Consider the following 13493-nt stretch of genomic DNA (forward strand, 5'->3'; position numbering starts at 1 on the left):
TTGCTAAAATGCAAGGGTCTAAAATGTAAACAAGGAACTTAAAAAAGTGAATTAAAGACAATTTATTGACACAAGTATAACAGCATGGTTTTCAAAGTTTTCAATTTCCAAGAATTTGATCAAGGAAATTAAATTTGGTGAAAATCCAATAAAAAGCTCAGTAAACAAATGGATCATTTGTAGGTAATAAGCTTTCATTGTTTCCTTCCACCTATTTTCCAATAAAAGCTAGATAGTTTAAAGAAACCAGGAAATGTGGCTGAGTATTTCAGAAATGCTCCAATCATATTTACAGATATTAAATTGTTCTGGTAGTTTAAAGAAAATATTGTTTTTGGTGAGGCGTAATCTATTGATTAAATTCATAAAACTTAATTTGATTATCACCAACTAGCACTTTCTAAAATGGCTGGGTTATCCGGATCAAAACTTAGCTTAGGGATGACACATAATTGCTGCATGACATTCAAGTTTATTACTTGAATGTCATGCAGGGGGGGTGAGGCGGGGAGGGAGGGAGGGAGGGAGTGAGGCGGGGAGGGAGGGAGGGAGGGAGGGAGTGAGGCGGGGAGGGAGGGAGGGAGTGAGGCAGGGAGGGAGGGAGTGAGGCGGGGAGGGAGGGAGGGAGGGAGTGAGGCAGGGAGGGAGGGAGGGAGGGAGTGAGGCGGGGAGGGAGGGAGGGAGTGAGGCGGGGAGGGAGGGAGGGAGGGAGGGAGTGAGTGAGGCGGGGAGGGAGGGAGGGAGGGAGGGAGTGAGGCGGGGAGGGAGGGAGGGAGGGAGTGAGGCGGGGAGGGAGGGAGGGAGGGAGGGAGGGAGTGAGGCGGGGAGGGAGGGAGGGAGGGAGGGAGGGAGTGAGGCGGGGAGGGAGGGAGGGAGAGAGTGAGGCGGGGAGGGAGGGAGGGAGAGAGTGAGGCGGGGAGGGAGGGAGGGAGTGAGGCGGGGAGGGAGGGAGGGAGGGAGGGAGGGAGTGAGGCGGGGAGGGAGGGAGGGAGGGAGTGAGGCGGGGAGGGAGGGAGGGAGGGAGGGAGTGAGGCAGGGAGGGATGGAGGGAGTGAGGCAGGGAGGGAGGGATGGAGGGAGTGAGGCAGGGAGGGAGGGAGGGATGGAGTGAGGCAGGGAGGGAGGGAGGGATGGAGTGAGGTGGGGAGGGAGGGAGGGAGGGATGGAGTGAGGTGGGGAGGGGAGGGAGGGATGGAGTGAGGTGGGGAGGGAGGGAGGGGTGGGGAGGGTGGGAGGGGAGTGACTTATGGAGGGAGGTATGGAGTGAGGGAGGAGGTATGGAGTGAGGGAGGAGGTATGGAGTGAGGGAGGAGGTATGGAGTGAGGGAGGAGGTATGGAGTGAGGGAGGAGGTATGGAGTGAGGGAGGAGGTATGGAGTGAGGGAGGAGGTATGGAGTGAGGGAGGAGGTATGGAGTGAGGGAGGAGGTATGGAGTGAGGGAGGAGGTATGGAGTGAGGGAGGAGGTATGGAGTGAGGGAGGAGGTATGGAGTGAGGGAGGTGGGGAGGGAGGTATGGAGTGAGGGAGGTGGGAGGGAGGTATGGAGTGAGGGAGGTGAGGAGGGAGGTATGGAGTGAGGGAGGTGAGGAGGGAGGTATGGAGTGAGGGAGGTGAGGAGGGAGGTATGGAGTGAGGGAGGTGAGGAGGGAGGTATGGAGTGAGGGAGGTGAGGAGGGAGGGAAGAAGTGAGGGAGGGAAGGATTGAGGGGAGTGGGGAGGGAGGGAAGGAGTGAGGGGAGTGGGGAGGGAAGGAAGGAGTGAGGGAGGTGGGGAGGGAAGGAAGGAGTGAGGGAGGTGGGGAGGGACAGCAAGTGAGAGGGAAAAATATCCTAAGGAACGCATAACTGGTCTTAATACGTCCTGTGATGAGGACAAATGATTCACCTAAAGTCCCATTTTCAGGAATGCAACCACAACGTTCAGTATGGACCTCCTGTGCCTGGCTTAGGATCATAGTCGGACAATCCAACAATGCAGGAACCATTCAGCCCATAAAGTCTGCACCAACCACAATCCTGCCTCGGCCCTATCTCATTAACCCCATGCATTTATCTGAGCTAGCCCCTCTGACACTAAAGGGGCAATTTAGCATGGCCAATCCACCTAACCTACATATCTTTGGACAGTGGGTGGAAATCGGAGCACCCGAAGGAAACCCACGTAGACACAGGGATAATGTGCAGTAACCCAAGCTAGAAATCAAAGCTGACTAACTAGCACTACGAGGCAGCAATGCTAATCTCTGTGCCACCATACCACTTGTAGCGTATCTCACAGTCGTAGCCTTTTATCTTGAGAGTAAACCCAGTAATTTGGTGGTGGACTACAGTTTATGCCAGGTCCTCTCATGTGGTTTGTGATTGGTTTCCACCATAACATTTGTTTCAAATAGGTATGTGTGGAAATGCTGGATTTCAAAAACCAAGTTAATGTTTCCCATTCAATATTCAAATAGTTGGCCTGGGCTGTTGATAGACTCTTGGAAGCAAAAGCGACAGGCTTCCCTTTTAGTGAAATGCATGCTCCAAGGCCCTTTTGTGATCCATCAACCTTGAGAGTAGTTTCCTCTGCTGGGTTGTAGAACTGTTGGTCAGTGACTTATTGAGCTCATCAAATGTGTAATAATCCTCATTCCAGATAAATAGTGATACACCAAGACTCTGAAAAATGTATGCAGCAAAAGGAAATGAATAAACCCTAGTACCAATGAAGCACTTTCACCTTGCAGATTGGGCATTGCACTAATGTCCTCAATTTACTAGGTTCAGGAAAAATGCCTGTATCTGAAAATAATGTTTAAAATGTTAATCTGTTGTACATTAAGTTGTACTTTTGTCTATTGAATTTCAACATGCTGCTTCCATTAGGAGATACAAATTCTGATCTTGCTCCTGTTTTGTTTGGCCAACAACTGGCATCAACAGGGGAGGCGATGGCCTAGTGATATTATTGCTAGATTATTAATCCAGAAACTCAGCTAATGTTCCACAGACTTGGGTTCGAATCCTGCCACGACAGGTGGCAGAAATTGAATTCAATACAAAGCATCTGGAATTAAGAATCTACATGGCTATGAAACCATTGTCCTTGTCAGGAAAATCCATCTGGTTCACTAATGCCCTTTAGGGAAGGAAATCTGCCATTCTTGCCTGGTCTGGTCTACGTGTCACTCCAGAGCCAAAGCAATGTGACTGACTATCAACTGCCCTCCAAGGGCAACAAGGGATGGGCAATAAATGCTGGCCAGCCAGTGATGCCCATGACCCACAAATGAATAAAAATGAATAAAAAAGATGCACTCAGGAATTTTATACATAGGGCAGCACAGTGGTTAGCAGTGCTGCCTCACAGAGCCAGGGACCCTGGATCAATTCCTGGCTTGGGTCATTGTCTGTGTGGAGTTTGCACGTTCTCTCTATGATTTCCTATGGGGACTCTGGTTTCCTCCCACAGTCGAAAGATGTGCTGGTTAGGTGAGCTGGTCATGTTAAATTTTCCCTCCATATACCCGAACAGGCGCTGGGGTATGGTGACTAGGGGATTTTCACAGTAACTTCATTGCAGTGTGAATGTAAGCCTATTTGTGACTAATAAATAAACTTTAATTTTAAAGTTTGTGTTGTTGGAAAGATCTCGGCTTATGGAAAATCTGAATGAAAATCATTGCAAACAGTATATCCTGCTTGCAAAAGTCTTCATATATATCAATCAGTATTGGTTTTTAATGCCAAGTTTGGAGGAAAACCCGGCATTGTCAAACATAGGGTTTAGTTGCAGGAAATCAATGTGGGCATCATTTGAGTACAGAAAGAAGTCTCACAACACCAGCTTAAAGCCCAACAGGTTTATTTGTAGCAAATGCCACAAGCTTTTGGAACAGCTGTCCCTTCGACAGGTGGGTGGGAGTTCTGATTACAAACAGGGCACACAGACAAACTCAATTTACATGAATAATGATTGGAATGAGTCTTTACAGCTAATCCAGTCTTAAGGGTACAGACAATGTGAGTGGACAGAGCATTAAGCACAGGTTAGAAGGATGCGTACTGTTTCCACAAAGGAAACTTAGTGAGATTTTGCAAGTCCAGGAAAGTTGTGGGGGTTACAGATAGTGTGACACGAACCCAAGATCCCGCTTGAGGCTGTCCTCATGTGTGCGGAACTTGGTTATCAGTCTCTGCTCAGTGATACTGCGCTGTCGTGTGTCTTGAAGGCCACCTTGGAGAATGCTTACCTGAAAATCAGGGGCCAAATGCCCATGATTGCTGAAGTGTTCCCAAACAGCCAGAGAACAGTCTTGCCTGGTGATTGTCGAGCAGTGTTCGTTCATCTGTTGTCATTGTGTCTGCCTGGTCTCCCCAATGTACTATGCCTCGGGACACCCCTCCCTGCAGTGCGTCAGGTAGATAATATTGGCCAAGTTGCAAGAGTATGTACTGTGTAACTGGTGGACGGTGTTCTCACGTGAGATGATGGCATCTGTGTCGATGATCCAGCACGTCTTGCAGAGGTTGCTGTGGCAGGGTTGTGTGGTGTCGTGGTCACTATTCTCCCGAAAGCTGGGTAGTTTGCTACGGACAATGGTCTGTTTGAGGTTGTGCGGTTGTTTGAAGGCAAGAAGTGGGGGTGTAGGATGGCCTTGGCAAGATGCTCATCTTCATCAATGACATGTTGAAGGCACCAGAGAAGATGTCATAGCCTCTGCACTCCAGGGAAGTACTGGACGACAAAGGATACTCTGTCCACCGTGTCCCGTGTTTGTCTTCTGAGGTCGTTGGTGCGGTTTTTGGCTGTGGCATGTCGGAATTGTCGATCAATGAGTCGAGCGCCATATCCTGTTCTTATGAGGGCATCTTTCAGCATCTAGAGCTGCGATCCTCCTCATCTGAGCAGATCCTGCGTTCACGGAGGGCTTGTCTGTAGGGGATGGCTTCTTTAATGTGCTTACGGTGGAAGCTGTAGAAGTGGAGCATCTTGAGGTTATCTGTGGGCTTGCGGTACTGTGAGGTGCTGAAGTGACCGTCCTTAATGGAGATGCGTGTCCAAGAATGTAACCGATTTCGGAGAGTAGCCCATGGTGAGACCGATGGTGGGATGGAACTTGTTGATGTCATCATATAGTTCCAAAAGCTTGTGACGTTTGCTACAAATGAACCTGTTGGACTTTACACTGGTGTTGTGAGACTTCTTTGTTTTTACCCCAGTCCAACGCCGGCATCTCCACATCATTTGAGTACCACATTTGGATGCCTTGGAACCAAACAAATGCTATAGAGTCATCTTTTTTGGAAACACACGATGAAGCTACACAAATCGGTGTGGTGCTGCACTTTATATATTATGCTACCTCTTTACATTTTATCCAGTTCGACTTTTAACTTCCTTTTTATATAGATGCTACATTTAAGCGAAGGAAGAGAATCTACATCCAATACTGCATCACCTTTGAAATTTTCAATCCTGTCAAAGATATCCAGTTATAACTACCTTGGGTCAGATACAGAGGTGAGAGGGTTAGCCTTGTCGTCTGTTTTCCTCACCATTGTCTTGGTGCTGTGAATGGCAACCAAGATCAGATCTCTGCACATTTAGTACGTCTGCAATTGGTGGACCAGTGGTGTTCACAATGTAGAAACATAGAAAATAGGTGGAGTAGGCCACTCAGCCCTTCAAGTGTACACCGTCATTTAATATGACCATGCTGATCACCCACTTTCAGTACCCCACTCCCACTTTCTCTCCATATTCCTTGATTTCCTTTAGCCACAAGGGCCACATCCTGCTTCCTCTTGAACGTATCCAACGAACTGGCCCAAACATCTTTCTGTCGTAGAGAACTCCACAGGTTCACAACTGACTGAAGCAGTTCTTCCTCATCTCAGTCCTGAATGGCTTACCCCTTACTCTTAGAGTGTGACCTCAGTTCTGGACTTCCACAACATCAGGAACATTCTAGCCTGTCCAGTCCCATCAGAATTTTGTATGTTTCAATGAAATCCCTTCTCATTATTCTAAATTCTACTGAGTACAAGCCCAGTCAATCTTCATATGTCAGTCCTGCCATTCCAGGAATCAGCCTGGTATTGAAGGATTCAGTTCGGCTGACCATGGTGAATTGTTATAGTAACATTCAAGCATGATGGATCCCAGGAATGGAATCTACAAGCCATTACCGGCTGTGAGCTTGGCAGTAGTTGGTTCATCCATCATTTTCTACTTATGCAGCTATATGCTTTTCAGTATGTGAAGTGGAAGAACATCAGCACTCACACCTGTATCGACTTTTGTCCCAATCCTTTGTAGACATACAATGTGAATAGTGGCAAAGGCTTCAGATGGTGTCATGAAGTTCAGTGATATTGACTATAGTGAATGCTGGTTGACAGTGTGTTAATACACTGGTCAGCATCTTCATCCAAACTTGCAGTGTGGCTGGATTTGACTTATGTCACATGTATAAGTATACAGTGAAAAGTCTTGTTTCTTGTGCACTATACAAAGCATACCGTACACAGAGAAGCAAAGGAGAGGGGGCAAAGTGTAGTGTTACAGTCAGAGCTAGGGTGTAGTGAAAGATCAACTTAATACAAAGTTAGTCCACTCAAAAATCTGATGGCAACAGGGAAGCAGCTGTTCTTGAATCAGTTGATACGTGACCTCAGAGTTTTTCCTGATAGAAGAAAGTGGAAGAGAGTATGGCCAGAGTGCGTGGAGTCCTTGATTATGCTGGCTGCTTTTCTGAGGCAGCGGAAGGTGTAAACAGCCTCACAGGATGGGAGGCTGGTTTGTGTGATGGACTGGGTTTCGTTCACAGCCCTTTGTACTTCATGTGGTCTTGGACAGAGCAAGAGCCATACCAAGCTGTGATACAACCAGAAAGAATGTTTTCCATGGAGCATCTGTAAAGGTTGGCGAGAGGATTTGCTGTGTGACATTTGGAGCTGCCTTTGTTTGCTGAAATGCTGTACCTTTCTTGCATCTGTGTCTTATCATGCTGTCAAGCCATCTGTTCTTGTTTGGCTTCCTACATTATCAATTCCAGTGTCCGCTGGTAACACATGCCTCACATATGAAATGGAAAGCTGGACAATTTCTGGGTGCATGTATGAGACTGCAATGCCTGCATGGCTTACCAGGTTTGTTTGAATTGGTTACCTTGTCAATGGTGGATGTGGCGCACAAGAGTGCGTAAACTCTGTCTACCCATAAGGATTGCTTAACATTTGTATCTGCTTTTCGGTGATTCTTCCAAGTGGTAAATTTTAGACTGGTTCAAAACATTTTTTTTAATATATACTTCGAAAGGAGCACCAGAAGTCTGATGATTCTATCAGCATGTTCTGCCTCTGAAAAGTCACAATCTCTGCCCTCATCTCTGCAGTATCTCACCAGTTCCTCATCTCTTTGGCTTGCTGTCTGAAAGACAGAAATTCAGACAGAGCATGTGAAAATTAAGTTGAATTCTTAACTGATCTTCCAGTGTCGATCACAGTATGCTTGGGTCTTGACAGTCGAGATGCGTTCGGCCTGTGTGAATATTTGTTTCCTGTAGATATTTTAACTCTGATGACTTGTTTCTCAGAGACAGAAATGTTTTCTGGACTTGGCTATTGGTTGCCTAAACAAACTGAACTTAGTAAGGAGGGTCTGTTGTTTTCCAGTTCAGGGATGGAAATTTTGTAGTCATTCTGTCAGCATTCACAGGTGTTTCAGTTATATCACTGGCACGAACAAATACTCAGACTTGCCCAGCTCTTCAGGGCTTACGTTCTGGGGATGCATTGCTTGTAGTTCCCTGGCCGCTCACACCCTATTATTAAGGCTTGAAATCAATGATGTAGTTGGCGCAATTCTGTATTGTTAGATCTTGCCCAACAGTTTAGCACCTAAATAAATTATTAAATGCAAATAAACATATTTTTCAGCCTTATTCAAGGGTGTCAGAGGGTGCCACATGATAGACTTGATCGTCTAAGCTTGTCATGAATATTTAGTTGCCACTAGCACACTAGATCCACTGGCCTGCAGGAGAAGTAGTTCCTCCTTTTAATGGAGCTCTGTACAGTGCCATACTTCACCAGGTCAATGCTCTAACAGTTGCTCCTATGCAAGATGTTGCAGCAGTTGGATTTAAATTCCCACAATATCCAGTTGTTTTACTGGAACCCAATGCTTACCTGTTGAAGCAAGGTGTGGTGCCCGAATCAGGTGGATCTGCTGTGTACTGGACAAATGTATATTGCTGCTGCAGAATCAATCACAAACTTTCACAATGCTGTATGTACTGGAGAAGTACTTGTTAGGTTTTCAAACTGCCACACCTGGAATTCTGTTGTACGAGAGGGGTTTGGTGTTGCAGATTTCTGCAACATTTTCAATTTAAATTTTCAAGTAACATCCGCCACAACCATTACAAAAACACAATATTACATCTTGTTTCATGGTGCATAGTAATTTTAAATATATTACTTAAAGATATACCACAGCAAGATTGACTGCTACTTAATGTTAGGTTGCCTGTCACTTAAGATAATGAATTACTGAGCTACACTGATAGCAGTGCTAGAATGTGTCGACACCATAATATTAATAGCTATTTTCATCAGATGTTTTGGCAACCAAGTCCCTAAAACAAAGAATGAATTCAAAGTTCTTTTCTAGTTATGCAACTGTACTTTTGTTGTTATAATGGTAAATGTTGGGGCTAATAGGCTTGATCCATCTCTGATGATTCCAAGTGAATGATTTGAACAGCTCACTTTATTCAAGTACACCTCAAAACAGCTGGTAAAAATGCTTAAATGGTTGATGGTTCAATTGAGAAAAGGAGTTCAGTCAGATGCATAACTGAAGCATTTAAACATATTTGTTTAAAATATATTTAAAATATGTAGCTTGGCTACTTGGCAGAAAATTCTCCGAGGTAACCAAAACAACCATCATGACATTCAAATTAGATTCAGCAAGAACTGTCGATACTTTTCAAACTCCTTAAATATTATAATTTTCTTTTATTCTGTTTTGTGACATTGACTAAACCAGTATTTTTATTACCATTCCCTAATTTTGACCCAGCAACAGCAGGAACAGCAATACAATTCCAAGTCAGAATGATGTATGGTTCAGAAGGGAATTTCCCATGAATCTACTGCCCTTGTCCTTCTGGGTCATAAAGGTTGTGGGTTTGGAAGGCGCCGTCGAAGGAGCCTTGGCGAGTTGCTGTAGATGGCATACACTGCTGCCACTCTGCATCAATGGCAGAGGGAATGAATGGGGTGTCAATCATGCAGGTTGTGTTGTCCTGGATGGTGTTGAGCTGAGAGTATTGTTGGAACCACACTCTTCCAGAGAAGTGCAAAGACAATATTCTATCCACTTCTTCAATTGTCCATAAAAAGTAGCGCAAATCCAATCTGGTCAAATTAGCATTCTATAAGAGTACTTACACCACCAGCAAAGTAATGAAAGGGATAATCAATAGTACCATCAAGCACAGCACTTACTCAACAATAGCATGTTTATTTATGCTCAGTTTTGGTTTTGTCAGGTCTACTCAGCTCCTGACCTCATTACAATCTTAATTAAAATATAGACAAAGAGTTGAACTGTAGAAGTGAGACAGGAGTGACTGCCTTTGACATCAAGTGAACATTTGAACAAGTATGGAATCAAGGAACCCCAGCTAAACTCCAGTTTAGCTAGAGTCATTGGAAATTAGGCACTTGGATGTAAAAGCTGGACAAAAATGTGGTTAATTTTTGTCACAGAATCTATTTTGATTCAGCATTTTTGCTTGCAGGTTCTGCCATATACAGAAAGATTCCAAGTTTACCAATCAGTTTAGAAATGCCCTTTAGTCTCTTGTCACTGCTTTCCCCTTCCTCATACAGAATTTTTGCTACAGTAATTAAATATACAAGAGTTTTGATGAACAGATTTTTATGCAAATACTACGCAGATTAGGATATAGACAGCAGAGTTTTGAATGACCTCAAGTCTGCAGAGCGTAGAACTAGAGCAGTGTGCGCTGGAATAGCCAAGTCGAAAGAAAATGAAGACATGGATGAGGATTTTTTCAGCAAATACACTGAGCCAAGGATGGAGTCAGGTGACATTACAGAGACGGAAATAAGCAGTCTTGGTGATGGAATGCAACTTCTCAGCTGACAGGCTCTTTATCATCAAAACATAAGGCAAGATTCTGGAATAAACAATGCTTCATAACAATTTTGTTTTCCTGCTGTGGCATTTAAGGCAGATGGCTCTGTCTAATTTAATTATGTTCCATCAGAGAGATAAATTAAATTATACACTACAAACTAGGTAAAACTCATCAGGTTCAGCTAAATTGGATAGTATCAACTGGTGATAAATGCGGCGTGCAGGAATGGAACGGCGATAATTATGGGGGATTTCAATCTACATATTGATTGGTCGACCCATGCTGGACGCAGTGGGCTTGAGGACGAGTCCTTGGAATGCTGCCGGGATAGTTTCCTTGAACAGTGTGTGTTGAAGCCGATGAGGGAGCGAGCCATCTTGGATCTGGTGTTATGTAATGAGGCAGGTAGAATTAGGGACCTTGTGGTGAAGGATCCTCTTGGGAAGAGTGATCATTGTATGGTGGAGTTTCTGATGCAGATGGAGGAGGAGAAAGTGGGTTCCCGGACCTGGGTCCTTTGTTTGAACAGAGGGGAGTATGATAGGATGAGAGAGGAATTGGCGAATGTTGATTGGGGGAGCGCATTGGAAGGTAGGTCTGCTGAGGAACAGTGGAGAATCTTTAATGAGACCTTTCTTGGTGCTCAGCAGAAATTTATTCCGATGGTTAAAAAGGATTGTAGGAGGAGAGATAATCAGCCGTGGATAACGAGGGAGGTAAAGGAGAGTATTAAATTAAAAGCGGGTGCATTTAGAGTAGCTAAGAGTAGTGGGCGAGAAGAGGATTGGGAGAGGTTTAAATATCAACAAAGAATGACGAAGAAGTTGATAAAGAAGGGTAGGATAAACTATGAAGTTGGGCTAGCGCTAAATATAAAAAAGGATAGTAAGAGTTTTTATAAATATATAAAAAGGAAAAGGAAGAGGCTGACTAGGGTGAACGTTGGACCCTTAGAGGATGAGAAGGGGGACTTAGTGGTAGGGGATGGGGAAATGGCTGAGGCCTTGAATAACTTTTTTGTTTCGGTCTTCACGGAGGAGGGCGTGAATAGTTTGCCGGGTGTTAGCGATGGAAAGATGGTAGGAGTGGAGGGCCTGATGACACTATTGTTACTAGAGAGGCAGTGCTCGACAGACTGGAGGGACTGATTGTGGACAAGTCCCCAGGACCGGATGGAATGCATCCAAGGGTTCTGAAAGAAATGGCAGAGGTGATAGTGGATGCCTTGATGATTATTTTCCAAACCTCACTGGATTCCGGGGAAGTGCCAGAAGATAGGAAAACGGCTAATGTTACGCCGTTGTTTAAGAAGGGTGGCAGGCAAAAGGCAGGGAATTATAGGCCGGTTAGTTTAACGTCTGTTGTAGGTAAAATGTTAGAATCCGTGATCAAGGAGAAAATAGCGAGGCATCTTGAGAAGAACTGTTTGATACAGCAGATGCAGCACGGTTTCGTTAAGGGGAAGTCGTGTCTGACAAATTTATTGGAGTTCTATGAGGATGTGTCTAGGGTGGTGGATAGAGGAGAGCCGGTAGATGTGGTGTTTCTTGATTTTCAGAAGGTGTTTGATAAGGTGCTGCACAAGAGGTTATTACAGAAGGTTAGGGGGCATGGAGTTGGGGTAGGGTGATAGCATGCATAGGGGATTGGCTGTCAAATAGGAGGCAGAGAGTGGAGGTCAATGGGTGCTATTCGGATTGGCAGTTGGTGACTAGTGGAGTGCCCCAGGGGTCGGTGCTGGGGCCTCAGCTACTTACCATTTATATAGATGATCTGGAGGAGGGAACCGAGTGTATGGTGTCGAAATTTGCTGATGACACCAAGATTGGTGGAACGGCAAATTGTGTGGAGGATGTGGAAAGTCTGCAGAAGGATCTAGATAGGCTGGGCGAATGGGCCAGGAACTGGCAAATGGAATTTAATGTTAGCAAGTGTGAAGTTGTCCACTTTGGTAGGAATAATGGTAGGAAGGACTATTACTTACGTGGCGAAAAACTGCAGCACGCGATGGTGCAGAGGGACCTCGGGGTCCTTGTGCATGAGTCGCAAAAACCCAGCCTGCAGGTGCAGCAGGTGGTCAGGAAGGCGGATGGGATGCTGGCCTTTATAGCAAGGGGGATAGAATATAAAAGTAGGGAGGTCTTGCTGCAACTGTACAGGGCACTGGTGAGGCCGCAGCTGGAGTACTGTGTGCAGTTTTGGTCGCCGCACTTACGCAAGGATATTTTGGCCTTGGAGGGAGTGCAGAGGAGGTTTACTAGGCTGATACCGGAGTTGAGGGGGTTGAACTATGAGGAGAGGCTGAATAAACTAGGCTTGTACTCATTGAGACATATAAGATGATGAATGGGATGGATAGGATAGAGGTGGAGAGGTTCTTCCCGCTCAGAAAGGACAGTAGGACTAGAGGGCACAGCCTCAAGATAAGGTGGGGGGGGGGGGGCAGTTTAGAATGGAGTTGAGGAGGAACTTCTTCACTCAAAGGGTGGTGAATCTCTGGAATTCTCTGCCCGTTGAAGTGGAGGAGGCTGCCTCGCTAAATATATTTAAGACGCGGGTTCATAGGTTTTTGATAGGCAAGGGGATTAAGGGTTATGGGGAGAGGGCGGGAAAGTGGAACTGAGCCACGACAGATCAGCCATGATCTTATTGAATGGCGGTGCAGGCTCGAAGGGCTAGATGGCCTACTCCTGCTCCTATTTCTTATGTTCTTATGAAGCCAGGTTAATGGAAAAACAGATGTCTGTACTAATATTTTATGGAATAGTGCCAAGTCCCAAGGAGTCAGTACATTGGCCACTTCCTATTTACAGCCAATTGTTTGATATGGCAATATGACATGGTATGGATGAAATCCTTCAGAAATACAATTTTGGTCAAAAACTGCTGCTGCTGTTCAGATTTTCTAGGTAATTTGTAAGAGTATTGGTGTCAATTACAGATGAAATATCTTTCAATAGCAAATTGCATGCAGCTTCACTCAGCAATGTTAGTGATTGCACCAAGGTAACAATATCATTTGCCAATCAAATGCAGACATTTAAATCATACAGTTCCTCTGATATTGGTCAAGTACGGACCAGAAATTGCAAGTGTGCTCAAGGAAATTGAAAAAGCTTTATAGGACCTCGATAGCTTTTTTGACATCATGTTAGACAGAGTACAACTTTAACCAATGCATCTTTCTTGATACATTCACAGAAGTACTCGCCAAATAAATCCCTTGTCTGATTTAGAAATGTGCCTGAAACATGAAATCATCATTCATTACACCTGGAATTATATAATTGGACATTCTTGCAGGATAGCCTTTCAAGAAAAAAACCTTTT

General features: G+C 45.0%; 1 protein-coding gene across 3 annotated transcripts in view; it reads right to left on the reverse strand.

Annotated features, from left to right (window-relative positions):
• The window catches only part of galnt1 (UDP-N-acetyl-alpha-D-galactosamine:polypeptide N-acetylgalactosaminyltransferase 1), a 133019-nt gene that overhangs the window by 59637 nt on the left and 59889 nt on the right, over positions 1 to 13493 (reverse strand). The window lies entirely within an intron of this gene.

Source organism: Carcharhinus amblyrhynchos, chromosome 2 (assembly GCF_965287045.1).
Source record: "Carcharhinus amblyrhynchos chromosome 2, sCarAmb.v2.hapA, whole genome shotgun sequence".
NCBI classification, from domain to species: Eukaryota; Metazoa; Chordata; class Chondrichthyes; order Carcharhiniformes; family Carcharhinidae; genus Carcharhinus; species Carcharhinus amblyrhynchos.